The 17,624-nt window shown below is 45.4% G+C and overlaps 1 protein-coding gene and 1 non-coding gene across 2 annotated transcripts in view; one reads left to right on the forward strand and one right to left on the reverse strand.

The window, feature by feature from the left end:
- The window catches only part of NTM (neurotrimin), a 676,988-nt gene that overhangs the window by 126,248 nt on the left and 533,116 nt on the right, over window positions 1-17,624 (forward strand). The window lies entirely within an intron of this gene.
- Window positions 2,433-2,505, reverse strand: TRNAK-UUU. Its single transcript has one exon. It is a non-coding gene; the product is annotated as a tRNA-Lys (tRNA).

Here is a 17,624-nt window from a genome sequence, read left to right on the forward strand (position 1 = left end):
GCTTGCGTTTGCCATCCTGCTGCAATGTACTTACACTTGTCCGTTTAAGTGTCAGCCACTCAGCGGAGAGGGTTGTTTATGCAGCACTTAGTAACATCTACAGGGTAATGGGCTGTGCAGAAGACCCTGGGATAATTGGGGAAATGACTGTAAGTGGATTAGCTGTGTGTCCGGATGGAAGGAATTTGAATTTCTTTTTTTTAAAAAAACATATTAGTCCAAACCTTAATATCGCCCTGGGATTCTGGAGGTGGGTTTAATGTTCAGTGAGCAAAGCAGAATGCGCTCGTTCCTTGCAGCGGCTTGAAGCACACGTCTTCGAACTGTGACCCCGGCCATGCATCCCCAGGGGCCCTCGGAACCCACCCCGGTGGCCTGTGCAAGGACATTTGTTGAAAAGCAAATTGTGGCGTTATTGGAAAAGGATTGGTCTGGGAGAAGGGAAAGATTAAAGCCCTGCTGACTTGGAGGGGCACATGGCAGCACGTGTCCTCTGTGATTGCAAGGGGTAAAGGAAATCTGGGCGGCAGCTGGGTGATTGTCCTAGAAACAAGGCTAGAGACGTCGGGTATGTTTGCACAGCAGCTGGGAGGTGTAATTCCCAACTGGGGCAGACATACGTGCGCTAATTCGGATCAAGATAGCACCTAAAAATTGCAGTGTCGTGGCGGCTTGGCCTAGCTGCCCACATATGTATGCAGGGGGTTTGGCAGCTGAGCTGAGACACTGTGGCCACACTGCTCTGTTTAGCACACAAGTTCAATCAGAGCTAAGTGTGTGTAGGCCTCCCTGAGCGGGGAATTACACCTCCCAGCTGCAGTGTGGACCACACTTATTCTGCAGTACCTGCAGCTTTGCTCCGTTCCTTTCTTCTAGAAGTGAGGGCAGATTCATAGATTCATAGACTTTAAGGTCAGAAGGGACCATTATGATCATCTGGTCTGACCCCCTGCATGCTGCAGGCCGCAAGACCCTTCCCTGAACTCTACCGTTGAAGTCCCCAATCCTGTGTTTTTGTGTCTCCAGCTTCTCTAACTCTCTTGGGCTTTGCGTTCCACATGCTCATCTTTCCAAGGAAAACCCCTGACGTTTTGCTCTCTTGCATGTTTTTGCAAATCTGCAGCAAAACACAACAAACCCTCCACTTTTCCAATTCTTTCAAATTTCCCCCTAAACGTTCTGTACAGTGTGTGTTGTATCGATGATTGCTTTGGAATTACAAGCTATCACTTTAAGAGTGTGTGTGTGTGTGTGTGTGTGTGTGTGTGTGTGTGTGTGTGTGTATGTGGCAGGGGCAGGGAGGTGTTTTCGGTACTATTGTGGGCTAGAGGAGCTCTGTAGTGTGAAATCAGAGTTGGTCAGCAAAGAGCCAGCTTAAAGCAAGGTGGAGTGAGTTGTGCCTTGCTGCCCTAGGGAGCAGCCTGTTTTCTCTCTCTCTCTGTGTTTTTAGATTCTTGTGTGTTTTTCTGAATTCTAAGAAATAAAATAGTATAACATTGCACCCTTCCAGCAAGACCAGTTATATTTTTTATCTAACTTCTTTGTGTATATGCTGTGAACATAACACAGCTCCTACAGTACAAGTTTCTTTAATGGCTCTTTGGAGGCTGAATAGATTGGGGCTGCTCAGTTCAAAGAGGAGAGAAATTAATGGGGACACCGCTGTGGTCTGAAGAAGATAATGAAGAGCCTAGAGATGTCTGATTTACCTTCTCCGTTTGCCTTCTGGCAGAATACATGGAGAAGGGGCTATTCAGCGAAATTGTAATGCAACAGGTTTTATGCTGCTAAAAGAAATATTTAAGAAAAAAAAAGCCCCGAAGTAACCAGTGGAACCTATTGTCGCTAGATAGGCAGTCCCAGACAAGACTGGAAGGATCCGCAGAGAAATAGATCTGCTCTAGGAATTATTTTTGGGAAGTTCTCTGGCCTGGGCTACACTGAAGGTCAGACTAGATTATCAGAATGGTCCCTTCTGGCCTTGGAATCTGTGAATTGGACATTTATATGGATTTACACGGATAACAAGGCCATCCTTAGCTGCAGGATGTTGTTATAGTATTATGGCAGCACCAGCTGAGATTTGGGGCCCCATTGTGCCAGGCAGTGTATATACACACAGTAAGAGGTAGCCTTCAGAAAGACTAGAAACCCGTTGTACTTCAGGGCATAAGCCAGCCACTAGATAAATGGAAGTTACATTAAATTAATGGAGATATCCCATCTCCTAGAACTGGAAGGGACCTTGAAAGGTCATCGAGTCCAGCCCCCTGCCTTTACTAGCAGGACCAAGTACTGATTTTGCCCCAGATCCCTAAGTGGCCCCCTCAAGGATTGAACTCACAACCCTGGGTTTAGCAGGCCAATGCTCAAACCACTGAGCTATCCCTCCCCCCTAAAACAGATTTTTATGATCTTGGTGAGTAGTTTATCACCTGACCAGGGACTTGAACCCTGGACTCTCAGATTAAAAGTCTGATGCTCTACCAACTGAGCTAGCCAGGCTCACACACAAGTTAGGAAGATACTTCTCCATAAGCAGGTTAGTTTATACTTTTCCAGGGTGGGGATTTTTTTGAACTTTTTCTCCAGAGCAGCTGGCACTGGCCAATGTCAGAGAGAGGACACTGGACTAGATGGGCTACTAGTCAGATCTAATCTGACAGTTCCTCTGTGGACGCCCCGGGGGAATAGATCAGCTGAATTTTATCTTGCCATCCGCACAGAGAAAATGACTGAAACAGTGGGCACCAGAGGACAGAAGGGCCGGCCGAACCTGGCTGAAGGGACTTGGGGCTTAATTGGCTCCTGATTGTGAGAGAGACGAAAGGCTCCCCTGTAACAGCTGCTTCGGAGGAAGAAGGGAGCGGACTATGCTCCCTTGGCATAAGTCCTGCCATCCCTGGTGAGTTGGAGCTCCTGAGAAAGGGCCTGGCAGATGCTGTGAAAGTGAAGTGAGAAGCCAAACTGATTTAGCAGCAGCCAAAAGGTGGCAGCAACCCAGAAATGAGCTGGGCTGCGGGGAGGAACCCTGGGAAATGCAAGCACTGGCGAAGGGAAGAGACAAAGCAGTGAGCTGACAAGGAGGCACTGCCCAGGACTGTCAATGAGCTCTGGTTCCACTCCACTGAGCCTCCCACAATCAGCCAGTGAACAGCAAGAAGGAGAAGAGACATCCTTGTTCTTCATCCACTTTTACTGCCTGTTCCTCCCCCTGCGCTGTCATTTCTCTCTGTCATTTGGTTAACCAGGTGTCTCCCCCTCTTTCCTTTCCCGTATATCCCCAGCTCTGCCACTGCTGCTCCTCTCCCTCCCCCCAGCCAATCTCTCCCTCTGGATCTCTTCTTCTGATGCAAGGCGCTACAATCTGAGCAGCGTCCGCTCTTTCAGGGGGTTCTGAAAACTAGTGGTGGGTCTGAACGTAGCCAAAGGGATCCAAAATGTATTGCTCTTGCCCATCACTGCTGCCAACACTTCTGCTGGGGGTTGTCTCATTATCAGCTGCTAGGCTAGGGTGACCAGATGTCCCGATTATGGGGTCTTTTTCTTATATAGGCTTCTATTACTCCCCCCCCGCACCCGCTGTCCCGATTTTTCACACTTGCTGTCTGATCACCCTATGCTAGGCATAAAAACACCTAGCTAGCCGGAAGGTTCATAGTAATTCCGGCCTCATGCTTTGTAAAGATCACAGGTGGTCAGGCGTTACATGTGGATAATGTATGCCCTAAGGGGATGTGTTTCCAAATGGCTGTGCAGTTGCGTACTTCAAACGGGGAGCATCACAGGTAGGCCACAGGAAGTGCCGAAGAGCAATGTAAATGAAAGGGCTTGACTTCCAGCAATACTGAACATTTGCAGCTCCTGCTGACTTCAGCTGGAGCTCTGAGCAATCAGCAGCTCCAATGAGAGCGGCTCCAAAGCCCACTGGAGTCAGTGGAAAGGAGGCAAAGTGTAAGCTAGTGGGTAAGGCACTGGACTGGGACTCGGGAGACCTGGGTTCTGCAGTGGGCATTTTGGGCAAATCATTTCAACTCCCCGTGCCTCAGTTTCCCCTTCTGTAGAAGGGGGCTAATGATACTTGCTTCTTTTGAAAGTGCCTTGAAATATATGGATGAAGAGTCCTGGAAAACAGCTAGATGGTGATATGACTCAATGAGGTTTGGTTCTGACTGCAGTTTTGTATCTAAACTAGAGCATCAAACTAAAGAGATGGGGCTGGGATTTATTAGTAGTAGTATTTTAATTGCAATAGCACCTAGGTGCCACAGTCATGTAGCAAGTCCCCATTGTGCTAGGAGCTGTACAAACCGAGCAAAAAAAGCCCCCTGCCCTACAGGGCTTAGAATCCAAGACAAAAGTATATTTTAATGTAGTTTATAGGCACTGGATTTCCACGCTTAAGGAATTATTAAGGAGCACTAATGCTTTGTGGTCTCTCTTCGTTGCTAGAAATCAATTTGCTAAGGGTTAGATCTGCCATTGAACCTCTTTGGAAAGGGGTGAGGGGAAATGTTTTCATTCTGGCTTTTCAAATTCCCTTCCTATCGCAAAGGTTGAAATCAGCCACAACCCACCGTGACGAGTTTCTCTTGTTTTTTTTTTTAAGTAAATCTGTAATAAAACCTGAAAACCAATATAAAGCAATGAAGCATGATATAAATCCTGGATCCCGTACACAGTTGTAATAGAAACCCATTATGCTTGTCTGAGCCACTAACGCCTCCTTATTGAGAGAGCCCCAAATTCGATTTATATCTCACAGCGCTGAATAAACATGAAAAGCCCCCGATAAATCCTAACAAAGGAAACGCAGTGGATCTAATTTACCTCAATTTCAGTAAGGCATTTGATACAGTTCCACATGGGAAATTATTAGCTAAATTGGAAAAGATGGGGATCAATATGAAAATTGAAAGGTGGGTAAGGAACTGGTTAAAGGGGAGACAACAACTGATCATACTGAAAGGTGAACTGTCAGGCTGGAGGGAGGTTACTAGTTGAGTTCCTCAGGGATCAGTTTTGGGACCAATCTTAATTTAATTTTTTATTACTGACCTTGGCACAAAAAGTGGGAATGTGCTAATAAAGTTTGCGGATGACACGAAGCTGGGAAGTATTGCCAATACGGAGAAGGACCGGGATATCATACAGGAAGATCTGGATGACCTTGTAAACTGCAGTAAAAGTAATAGATGAAAGTTAATAGTGAAAAGTGCAAGGTCATGCATTTAGGGATTAATAAGAATTTTTGTTCTAAACTGGGGACGCATCAGTTGGAAGTGACAGAGGAGGAGAAGGATCTCAGAGTATTGGTTGATCAAAGGATGACTATGAGTCACCAATGTGATCTGGCCGTGAAAAAAGCTAATGCGGTCTTGGGATGCATCAGGCAAGGTATTTCCAGTAGAGATAAGGAGGTGTTAGTACCATTATACAAGGCACTGGTGAGACCTTATCTGGAATAGTGTGTGCAGTTCTGGTCTCACATGTTTAAGAAGGATGAATTCAAACTGGAACAGGTACAGAGAAGGGCTACTAGGATGATCCAAGGAATGGAAAATCTGTGTTATGAAAGGAGACTCAAAGAGCTTGGCTTGTTTACCCTAACCAAAAGAAGGCTGAGGGGAGATATGATTGCTCTCTATAAATATACCAGAGGGATAAATACCAGGGAGGGAGAGGAATGTACAAGCTCAGTACCAATGTGGACACAAGAACAAATGGTGCCTGGAGCCGGCCCTGGATGGTATGATGGGAAAGCCTAATTTTGGCAATTAATTGATCTTTGACTATTAGTGATAAATATGCCCAATGGCCTGTGATGGGACATTAGATGGGGTAGGATCTTAGTTACTACAGAGAATTCTTTCCTGGGTGTCTGGCCCACATGCTCAGGGTTTAGCTGATCGCCATATTTGGGGTCAGGAAGGAATTTTCCTCCAGGGCAGATTGGCAGAGGCCCTGGGGGGGTTTTGCCTTCCTCTGCAGCGTGGGGCACGGGTCACTTGCTGGAGGATTCTCTGCACCCTGAAGCCTTTAAACCATTATTTGAGGACTTCAATAGCTCAGACATAGACTAGGGGGTTGTTACAGGAGTGGGTGGGTGAGATTCTGTGGCCTGCGTTGTGCAGGAGGTCGGACCAGGTGACCATAGTGGTCCCTTCTGACCTTAAAGTCTATGGCTACATCTACACTACAGGGGGGAGTCGATTTAAGATACGCAAATTCAGCTACGTGAATAGCGTAGCTGAATTCAACGTATCGCAGCTGACTTACCCCGCTGTGAGGACGGCGGCAAAATCGACCTCTGCGGCTTCCCGTCGATGGCGCTTACTCCCACCTCCGCTGGTGGAGTAAGAGCGTCGATTCGGGGATTAATTGTCGCGTCCCGATGGGACGCGATAAATCGATCCCCAGGAGGTCGATTTCTACCCGCCGAGTCAGGCGGGTAGTGTAGACCCAGCCTATGATTCTATGATTCTAACTGCCTCGCTTGTTATCATTCCTATGCACTGAAATACAAAGGAGAGAATGAGCAGGAAATATGGCCACGCTTCCCTGCTCGTAAGGTTTAAAAGCCAAAGGTGAAGGGAGTTAGGCACCTAAGCGCCTGAGGAGCCTAAACCCAATTTTCAAACGGGACTTTGGGCCAGATTTGAAAGGTATTTAATTGGCGTTTAGGCACCTAAAAATCTGACCTGTAGGCGCTTAGGAGACTAAGTGTCATTGAAAGGCAATAGGACTTCTGCTCTGAAGTGCCTAAATCCCTTCTGAAAATGAGACTTAGGCCAGGCCTACACTTAAAATTTAGGTCAACCCACCTATTTCACTCCGGGATGAAATTCACCCACCTGATCATTGTAAATAAGCCAACCTAACTCCCAGTGTAGTTGCCTTTGGGTTGATGGAAGAATTCTTCCATGGACCTAGGTACTGGCTCTCAAAGAGGTGGACTAACTACAACGATGGACAAACCCCTTCTGTCTCTGTAGGAAACTGTGCCACTGTAGCGCCTGTAGACACAGCCTTAGGCTTCTAAATCACTTGTGCTTTTGGGAAATGTTATCCCTAAATCCTATGGGCATGCAACTTCCATAGGCATTTGTGAAAATCTCAGCTGTGAAATCCAGAGGACCAGGTCCTCGCCAGGTGTAAATTGGTGTAGCTTCACAACCTTTAATGGAGCTACATCGTTTTCTCCACGAGCTGAGGATTTGGCCGAAGGCAATTTCCAAAAGGCAGATTGAGATGTCGGAGCTATAGGTAGAGCGAGCCACAGTATAATTAATATCTGCGAGGAATTAGAGGAGATTTGGGGAGAAAAAGGCAAGATCTCCAGTGTAAATAACAATTTGGTCTCCGTGTGATTAAAAGTAAGCTGCTTCGTGATTACAAAGGCTGTTGTTTAAATGAAGAGGATGTTTTAGAGTCTGTCTACACAGGGAAAATGATAATGCTGATAAGGGAGGGGCACCTACGGTAATGAGGAAGGGGGTGAAGATGGTTGGGCAATTTCAAAGGCCTCATCTCCTCCCTGATCTTAGGCTTGGTCTATGCTTAAAAGTTATATCGGCATAGCTACATAGGTCAGGAGTGTGCAAAGACCACGCCCCTGACCGACATTGCTTTGCCGATAAAACCCCCAGTTTAGACGCAGCGATGTCAGCAGAGGAGTGGTTCTGGGGGGCATAAGCTGATGATGTTTGGGGAGGTGGGGGTCCTACACTGAGGGCTGGTCTCTACTACAAAGCTAGATTGGCTTAACTGCATTGCGCAGGGCTGCGAAAACATTCACACCCTGTGCGACATAATTAAGCCGACCTTAGCCCTGGTGTAGACACAGCTAAGTTGACAGGAGAATTCCTCCATTGACCTAGCTGCCGCCCCTTGGAGAAGTGGTTCACTAAGCTTCAGAAGAACCCCTTCCATTGCTGCAGTAAATGTCTACACCACATTGTTACAGTGGCACAGGGCAGCGTTCCTAGTGGAGATACATCCCCAACAGAAACAGTCCTGCTGGTGTAGTGTGTGTCTACACTAGAAGGCTACACCAGTGTAGCTACAGGCTAGGGCGGTCCCTGTAATGACCTTAGTGAATGTTTGTTAGGTTGAATGAGTAACAGAGGAGTCTCAGAGTTATGCACACAGCTCGGCAGTGCAGAGCTCTTGGAGGGTCCGGTGCACTTCTTGAACTAATTATGTTCCTTTGCATGAGAAATGGTGTGCACCACTGCTCCGTGCTCTATTCAGAAAGCACCCTGGAAATCTAGCCCTGTACAGAGAGAGGAAGGCAGATCCAGTGATTAGGATGCTAGACTTCGACTCAGGTTCATTTCCCTGCTCTGCAAGACTTCTAAGTTACCTTGGGCAAGTCACTTCGGGTCTGTCTACACAGCAACCAGAGGTGTGACTTCAGCATGGGTACCTGAGCCGGCTGTGATCTAGCTAGCTCCAATAACAATAGCTGCGAAGCCACAGCAGCATGGGCTAGCCTCTCCAGTACATACCCAGTGTCACAGATGGGCTGCAGCCACTTCACTGCTATCGTTATTCGAGCTGACCAGATCTAAGCTAGCTCTACACGTGCAGCAGTCACACCTCTGACTGGAGTGTAGACATAACCTCCGTTTCTCTGGGCCAAATTTTCAAAGGTATATAAACGAGAAAACCTAATCTCAACGATACGTACAAAATGACAGGGTCTAAATTAGCTGTTACCGCTCAAGAAAGAGATCTTGGAGTCGACATGGACAGTTCTCTGAAAACACCTGCTCAGTGTGCAGCTGCCTTCCAAAAGCGAACAGAATGTTAGGAACTATTAGGAAAGGGATAGATAATAAGCCAGAAAAATAGCATATTGCCTCTATATAAATTCATGGGACGCCCACACCTTGAAAGCTGTGTGCAGTTCTGGTCACCCCATCTCTGAAAAGATTTATTAAAATGGGAAAAAGTATAGAGAAGGGCAACAAAAATGATTAGTGGTATGGAACAGCGTCCATATGAGGAGAAATTAAAAAAGACTGGGACTGTTCATTTTAGAAAAGATACAGCTAAAGGGGGATATGATAGAGGTCTATGAAATCATGAATGGTGCAGAGAAAGTGAATAGGGAAGTGTTACTTACGTCTTCACATAACACAAGAACCAAGGGTCACCCAGTTAAATTAACTGGCAGCAGGTTTAATACAAACAAAAGGAAGTACTTCTTCACGTGATGCACAATCAACCTGTGGAACTTATTGCCTCAGGATGTTGTGAAGGGCAAAACTATAAGTGGGTTCAAAAAATAATTAGATAAGTTCATGGAGGACAGGTCCATCAATGGCTATTAGAGTGATGGTCAGGGATGCAACCCATGCTCTGGGTGTCCCTAAACCTCCAACTGCCAGAAGCTGGGACTGGACGACAGGGGGTGGATCACTCAGTGAATTACCCTGTTCTGTTCATTCCCTGTGGGGCACCTGACTTTGGCTTCTGTCAGCAGATAGGATAGTGGGCTAGATGGACCATTGGTCTGACCCATCATGGCCATTCTTATGTTTTTAAGTGCCTAAAGATGCAGATAGTGCCTAGTGTGATATTCAAAAGCATCTAAGATAGTTAGGTGCCTAAGGCCTGGTCTGCACTACAAAGTTAGGTCAACTTAAGCTGCCTTGCATTGACCTAGTTGTGCATGTGTCTACACTTAAACTGGTCTCTCACCAGGACTTAATGGGGCTTCTCTGGTGGCAAACACAGATGTTGCAGACTCTTGTGGATCTAGAGGTTTATCAGTCTCCCTTTGCAGTCCCTGGAGAACTCCAGTATAGCAACTTCCTGCATCTCTCATCAACATTGGGGCATCAGGGTCATTATCCCTATCCCTACCACTCCACACAGGGGGACATTATGGACCACCACACCTTCACATGGATTAATGTGTGAAAGCCATGGCTGATGTATGTGTAGCTAAAATGGACATGAATGTTCTTTCTTTTTCTTTAAGCTCTGGTTCATATGTTTATTAAGATTTTAATGTATTTGCTTTTAACTTGCACAGATATTTTAAAGTGTTTTTTGTCGTTCAATAAAACTCTATTGTTTGGGAAAGAATTCATCTTTATTAGCTCCCAGCATATGCTGCCGAATGGCTGGCGGTACCGGAAGCACCTACTTACTTGTGATTGCACAATTTGCCAAGCATGGCAAAATTCGTAATAGCCCCCAAACTGCAGGGTTGGGTAGAATATAGTGCATTAATGTGGCTTGCTCTTAAAGTGCTCTTTCAAAGCCTTCCTGAGCCGCACAGCTCCACACTGAGCTCTTCTAATAGCCCTTGTGTGTCGCTGTTCAAACTCAGCAGACAGCTGCTCCATCTCAGCCTTCCACCCCGACGGCAACTTTTCCCCCTTTGCTCTACAGATATTATGTGGGACACAGCAGGCAGCTATTACCATTGCGATATTTTTCTCACTGAGGTTCAGTCTGGTGAGTAAACACCGCCTTGTCCCTTCAGTCGACCGGAAGCACATTCAGCTGTCCTTTTACATGTGCTAAGCTGGTAGTTGAATCTCTCCTTGGTGCTGTCAAGGTGGCCGGTGTACAGCTCCGTGAGCCAGGGGAATAAGCTGTAGGCTGGTAATCTGCCAGTCAGGAAAGAAAGTCCCTGCTTATAGCTTTCTGAACAAATGCGAGCGTCATGCACCTTCCCGGACCAGCCAACACTGATGTCGGTGAGGCATCCCCGATTGACCAATGCTTGCATAACCATGAAAAAGTAGCCCTATTGGTTGATGTACTCTGTGGCGAGGTGGTCTGGTGCCAAAATAGGGATATGCCTGCCATCTATTGCTCCACCGCAGTTTGGGAATCCCATTGCTGAAAATCCATCTATTTTGTCCTGTACATTACTGAGTCACATTGCTGCATAACGGGGCAGTGACAGGTCCTGAGCAGGTTTGTGTGATTTTTAAAACACGTGTGAAAAATTATGGGATAGAGAATGCATTATGGCCTGGAGAAAGTTATATGATGGGAACTTGACCCTGCAGTCCCAGTTACCCCTGCACAACCCATTTCTGTCCCATCATGCATTGGCAAAACTTCCCAAAAGAAAGTGTGCTAGACGGTGGCAAGGTGGACTCTGGAACTCCTATCCAGGGGGTACTGCACTGTGCGTGGAAACAAGCACTCCGGGTGCATGTACACCCACAAGCGATATACTAACTGTGGCGGCTTTACACCAGTGTAATTTGCGCTGGCTAGTGGATAGACATGCCATAAGTCCTGTTGATTTCAGTGGGATGTAGGCATCTACCTTGCTTTTGAGAATCCTACTAGGTGCCTATCTGCAGTTTTAGGTGTCTAAATACCTTTGAAAATCTGGCCCTTTGGGCCTGGGTTCTACATTTTACAGATGAGGATAACAGCACGTCTCTAGTTCATGGGGTGATGTGAGGGTGAATACATTAAAGATTTTGAGGAGGTCAGATCCCACAATGATGGGGGCCAGATCACTACCTTGATGCATCATAGTTCTACCAAAGGGAACTATCCTGTAGCTTATAGTCATTCTAGTAGTCCCTACTCACATGCATAGTCCATTGACATTGCTGGGGCTAATGTGCATAAAAAAGAATCACTAATGTAAGGAGATCAGGCCTCAGGGTCTTTCCCAGCTCATGAACACCAGCTTTCCAAAGACAGGACTAAGATCCAGGAAGGAGAAAGAAAAACAACAGAAGAGAAGAAACTTAAAAAAAAAAAAAAAAAAAAAAAAAAGGCATTTTTACAAGGTGATGGCTGAGCTTTCGGACCCAGGAGATGAAGGGCTGAAAGGAAGGGCAGAAATACATTGTGTGGTCTAGGTAGAGGTCTCTTTGGAGGACTCTGGAGATTGAGTAGAGTTGGTTGGATATTTTTTTTCCCCTTCCTGTGGAAATTTTGTGAGTTTTTGGCAAAAAATCAAAAACTGAAATATTTTGATTCTGAAATGTTGCGGTAGTATCTCCTGGGCGTTGTACTTTGGGCGCATCATGCTGCTAGTCTCCTCTATATGTGGGGCTCCCTGGTTGGACTAAGTCACCCATGATGCTCCATGGTTTCCCCTTTTGGTGAAAGGTGTGGTCAGATGTTCAGCCCGGTGTGTGTGTTCTTTCTTTGTGCTGTACTGCCTCTGGCCAGATAGCCTGTACAGCAGGTCCAATTGAATGGCCCAATAAATCCACAGATTCAGTTCGTAGTGAAGGAACTTTGTCAGGTTTATTGTCAACGAAGCACAGTCCTAATGTTCTGGCTCAATGGTTACAGGTACACTAACACACGTATGCTGTTGCAATGGACTAGCTTAGTTAATGGCGGGAGTTCCCATTATCCCCTAGACCAGCCAAAGACACTCCCTCTGAGATACATCTTTATACACTGATACAAACAAGTTACATATTGCCCCTCTGACGTATCAAGGTGCCACCCTCTGATGTATTTGGGTGCCACCCATTGCCTTGAACATGTTGGTTCAATCAAAAGGTCTCTATCCATCATGCTGTCATCCTGACCTTATTTTCAGCATGGGCCAGTGTGTTCCTGTGATCTTTGAGGAATGTGTTTGGTATTGAGGTGTTCTGGTATCACCTTTCTGGAATGTGTTTACGTGTATATTCTTATGCCTAGCACTACTTAGGAATGTGTTTCAGCCCTGTTCTTGCCAGATTCTGTGAGCAGGGCCTGACTTTGTTTCATATCGGCAAAGTTTTGACCACTACTTTAGTTCAGGCCTCAGGCCTCTGATACAAAGGCTTATGTTTCAGGCTCTCTTCCTACTACAAATGGAGGAGGTGCATTATGGAAGTCATGCAAGACAAAATCTGGCTTGGGAGGAGCCCGGCCGAAATCGGGGCAGGAGACACTGCCACTGCTTTTGAGAGCTGAAATGTTTTGCTTTTCATGTGCTTTGTTTGTTCAACAACAACAACAAGAAATAAAAAACAACATTTTTTTGCATAAAAAAATTCATTTAGTCAAAAAAAAAAAAAAAAAACCCACACAAACCTTTTCCATTAAAAAAACAACTTTTGCTGGAAGATTTTCAACCAGCCCTAGTGATGATGAACGTCATGGAGGCCTTAGGGAAAGCATCTAGCCCAATGGGACATGTAGGTGCTAATAGAGTACAAATAAACAACAATAGATAGGGGCCAGCCAAGGTCAGGTTATCCCCTATGGACAGGTTCTCCTGTAATTGTTCACTAAGGGGATTCATCGGAAGCAACCAGTGCTGTTGGAGACAAAGTTCTGAACTAGATGAATGGCTGGTCTGATTTGTAATGGCAATACCATGGATACCCCTCAACCAGCATCATGCAGAGATCCTATTTACACTAATCCTTCCTGGGACACGTACAGCACAAGTGAGAGCTTAAAAACCCAACCCCTGGCCACTTCCTGAAAGACAGAGGATTGAAATGAGCCTGGAAACCACAGGCTAATTATAGGATACGCTTGTACAAAATTGAAAACTATTTGCCTCTTTCCTTTAATAGAGGATTCTGGTACATCCAACTGCAATATCATTCCCCCCTCCCAGCCCCCCTCTCCCTGTTGTATCTATTTTCCATGTAGATTTAACTTGAGATGAATATAAGTAGGTTTTTAGCAGCTTTGGTAAAGAGAACTGTAGCTCTTCAATTGGGTTGCTGGCAGGGGAGCAGTCACTGGGAGACTGGCTGCCTGATGGCCTGTAAACAGCGGGCTGTGCTGTCAGTGGAAGAAAGACACCTGTCACTTTGATGGGCCAGCAATAACATGAAACCGTGAGGAATTCATGCAAGTGCAGTGAAGGGACAAACTCGCTCATTTCCTTTCGAAGCTGCTGTGTACTTCGTTGGCGAGAGATCGAGGAGTCACTATTTTCTCTGGATTTTCAGATTTCCATATTTATTGCTCGTTTTGTGCCAGGGTGGAAGGGAGGAGAGAATGGGGTTGAGGATGTTTTGCCATTGGAAATATTAAAGCTGGGGATATGAGGTTTTATCCCTACGCATGTGCATGTATTATTTACGTAGCTTTAGGACACTGGCATCATTTGTTGCCGGGTAATTAAGAAGAATCTTAATTTTTTTGCAGACGTATGTTCTCCATAGTTTTCTGATGAATCTTTAAATCCTTACCTGAGTGTAAAAAAAAAAAAGCGGAATCCCAAAGCATAAGAAGTGTGTGAAGGGGGAGTGTGGCAATTTGATCTCCTTTAGACCTACAGAGGATCTAGGCATTTGGAGGATGAAGGCCAAAGGCCAATGAGAGAGGCATTTTGGGGAAGGAGTTGAACCGTCAGAAAGAGGAGGCTAGGTCTTTATAATTAGAACTTTCAGGGGAATTTCATGAATGCTGGAAAATCTTTCAGGTTCTGTGTTCCAGTGTGCAATGAGCACAGGTTTGCTGCTGCTGTTGCTTTCAGAACTGTTTAGGGCCCCTCCCAACTGAGATCGGGGTCCCACTGTGCTAGACACAGCACAGTCACACAGAGGAAGTACCTATGCTGAAAATCTTATAGTCGAAGTAGACATGACGGACAAAGGGTGGGAAGGGAAACCGAGGCAGGATGCAGTGAAGTGACTTGCCCAATGTCCCAAAGGAGGTCAGTGGAAGCACTGGGAATAGAAGCCTGAGGCTCGGTCTAGTCCCCTCTCCATTGCCCCATGCTGGTTTGAGTCAGAAGCATGTTGTAATCCCAGCGATGCTACTGACTTGCTGTTGGCCCTTGAGCGAGTTGTGTAACTTTTCCCTGTCTCCTAATCTGCAAAATGGAGATAACGATATGGATCTACCTCACATGGGAATGGGGGAGGTGAGGTTGTAAAGGTAAATTAATGTCTGGGCAGCAATTTGAATAAGTAAGGATTCACCTGAGTGCTTAGTAGTCACTGGCCTAATTCCAGATGAAGGCTGTCATTAGCTGATCGTCTCTTGACAGCAAGAGGCTGTTTATAGCAGTGTCTCAGCCCTGCCCTTTTCCAACTCACCCTGTCACCAGATGCACCACACATTTTTGTCTAGTGAATTTCAAATCCATATAATCACCAGCGTGACAAGGTTTACCCAGTGCTCAGCCGCCATTGCTGCTGCTGGCTCTTCCCTTGTGTGGATTTAGCTTTGGTGAAAGGAGTTGATTGACCGCTTTGGAGACCAATGTTGAATGTTAATTCCCACAACACTACAGTACCGCACAGATAACGGTACATGTGTCCCTATGCCAGCTACTGCCTGGGGTCTCCACCATGACTTGGATGCTCCTTTAGGGGTCTCTCATGGATCATAGTGAGCGCCCCTTCGCGGCCACTTACTAGGACTACTGTGAGGGGAATCCAAACCACTGTGCTCTGGATCTCCTGAATTTATTTAGGCTTTTATTGCCTCACCAAGCTGCAGCATTGGTTCCTTCTGTAGCCCTCAGCCCACCTGCCATAGCCCCCTGATCAGCGCTGACCCCTGAAATTCCCCCCAGGTCCTAAATGCACCCCTTTCCCAGACCGCCACCCCAAAGGTGTGAATCTTCTGGTTTACCATTTAATTCTCTCAGGGAACGCAGCAATTGTAAAGCAGGCAACACATATGTGCTTTGCACAGTCTAACACCTTTATGCTCTTTTATACTTAATCATGTAAAGCACAGGAGAGGAGAGCGCGTACAACACAATAAATATTACAGGGATATCCCTTTCTAGCTGATCCTTCCCTTGGGAGTCTTTAGGGATCATCCACGGCTGGGAAGGCAGGCAGACAGGGTGTGCCCTCCTCTGCAGGTATTGCATGCTAGCTGGTCTCTTTCCCAAATGGAGCCCCTTATCCAGTTTCTGTGACCTGCTCTCTCCTGAGCCACCTTCCTTTTCCTGTCTGACCCCTTTTGTGTGTGTGTGCATGTCTGTGTACACACACCTTCTGGTCGCCTGGCCTCTTTTGTTGTTCTCCTGGTAAATTTCCCCCTCTCCTACCTTTCCCCCTCCCTTCAGAGGAGTCAACTAAAATGGTTTGTCTAAGGATGCAGCTGCTTTTTAAGCATAAACATTTGTGAGACTTAAGTACCGTCGTTAATCTTAAATATTTCCCATTGTCCCGGTCTGATTCATATCTGCTACAGGGCCTGTCAGCAATGGTGGATCCACATACATATATGTTTGCCGTGTTGTTGTAGACGTAATATTAGAGAGACAAGGAGGTGGGCGAGACAAGATTTCGAGCGTACACAGAAATCTTAAGAAGCTTGAAAGCTTGTCTCTGTCACCAATAGAAGTTGATCCAATAAAAGATATTACCTCACCCACCTTGTCTCCCACATACATTTAGGCACACAGCAGTTTTTCATAATACACCTTCACAATAGCAATCAGAATTCATGAGATGTAGCTCATCACAATTCATCACAGGGCCAGAAGGCAGTTTAGACTCCCAGGGGCTGTCTGTTGAGGTGGTCAATATGGAGCAGAGCTGGTCAAAAAAGGCCAATTAAATTTTCTGTGGATTGGGGATGGGGGGTGGGAGTTAATTTCCCCTGAAAATTTTTTTCATGTATTTATTTATTTGACAAAAAGACAAAACTGGATTTTTTAATTTGCAGGAATGGTTGAACAGACACAAAGGCACAAGCTCATATTTTGTGAAGTGGCCACTCATTTGGCTGAGGTCCCTAGAGAATGATTTGTCAGAGGTTCTGAGAACTGACTTAGAATGGAGTTATGCGTGGTCATTTGAGCTACTCAGGAATTTTCTGAGTAATTTTTTTCCCCATTGGAACATGTCCAGTCAGTAAAACTGAAACTATTCACAGGAAAGGGTTGGTTTAGACAAATTTCCTAACTTGAAGAAAATTTGAAAAATTAAGTGTTCTAGTTCAAAATGACTTTCCATTGAGAAATTTAAGCTAATTATAGTTAAGTGATGGAAATAGAAACAAAACATTTTGAGTGACCCAAACCAACTGGATTTTCAGTTGTGAAAAAATTTAAGATCTCAACGCTTTCTCTTCATTAGGGATGAGAAATATTTTAGAAGTCTCAAAAATTTTCAGCGGGACAGAAACAGTTTCCTGCCCCACATCACCTCTGAAAAATCAGGCTCATAGTGTCTCAAATTGGGTACCCAAAGTTAGTGGACACTTTAAAAATAAATAAATTGGGCCATAACCACACAAAGGAGATGCGATTAGAACTCTGTTTCTTCCACCCCTCTGCCACTACATCCCCAAAAATAATAATTCTTATCGCATATCTTTCAGAAAGACATCGAATCTTGATTTAAAAATCGTTAGTGATGGATAATCTACCATGACCCTTGTTAAATTGTTCCAGTGGTTAATTACCTCTCTGTGAAAAATCCTTATCTCCAGTCTGAAGATGTCTAACTCCAACTTCTAGCCACTGGCTTGTGGTATATCTTTCTCTGCTAGACTGAAGAGCCCTTTATTAAATATTTGTTGCCCAGCTACATACTTATAGACTGTAATCAAGTCATCCCTAATCTTCTCTGTTTGTTAAGCTAAATAGATTGAGCTCCTTGAGTTTATCACTATAAGGCATGTTTTCTAATTCTTTAATCATTCTAGTGGCTCTTCTGTGAACCCTTTCCAATTTATCAGCATCCTTCTTGAAT

The sequence above is a fragment of the Trachemys scripta genome, chromosome 21 (genome assembly GCF_013100865.1).
Source record: "Trachemys scripta elegans isolate TJP31775 chromosome 21, CAS_Tse_1.0, whole genome shotgun sequence".
Classification (NCBI taxonomy): Eukaryota; Metazoa; Chordata; order Testudines; family Emydidae; genus Trachemys; species Trachemys scripta.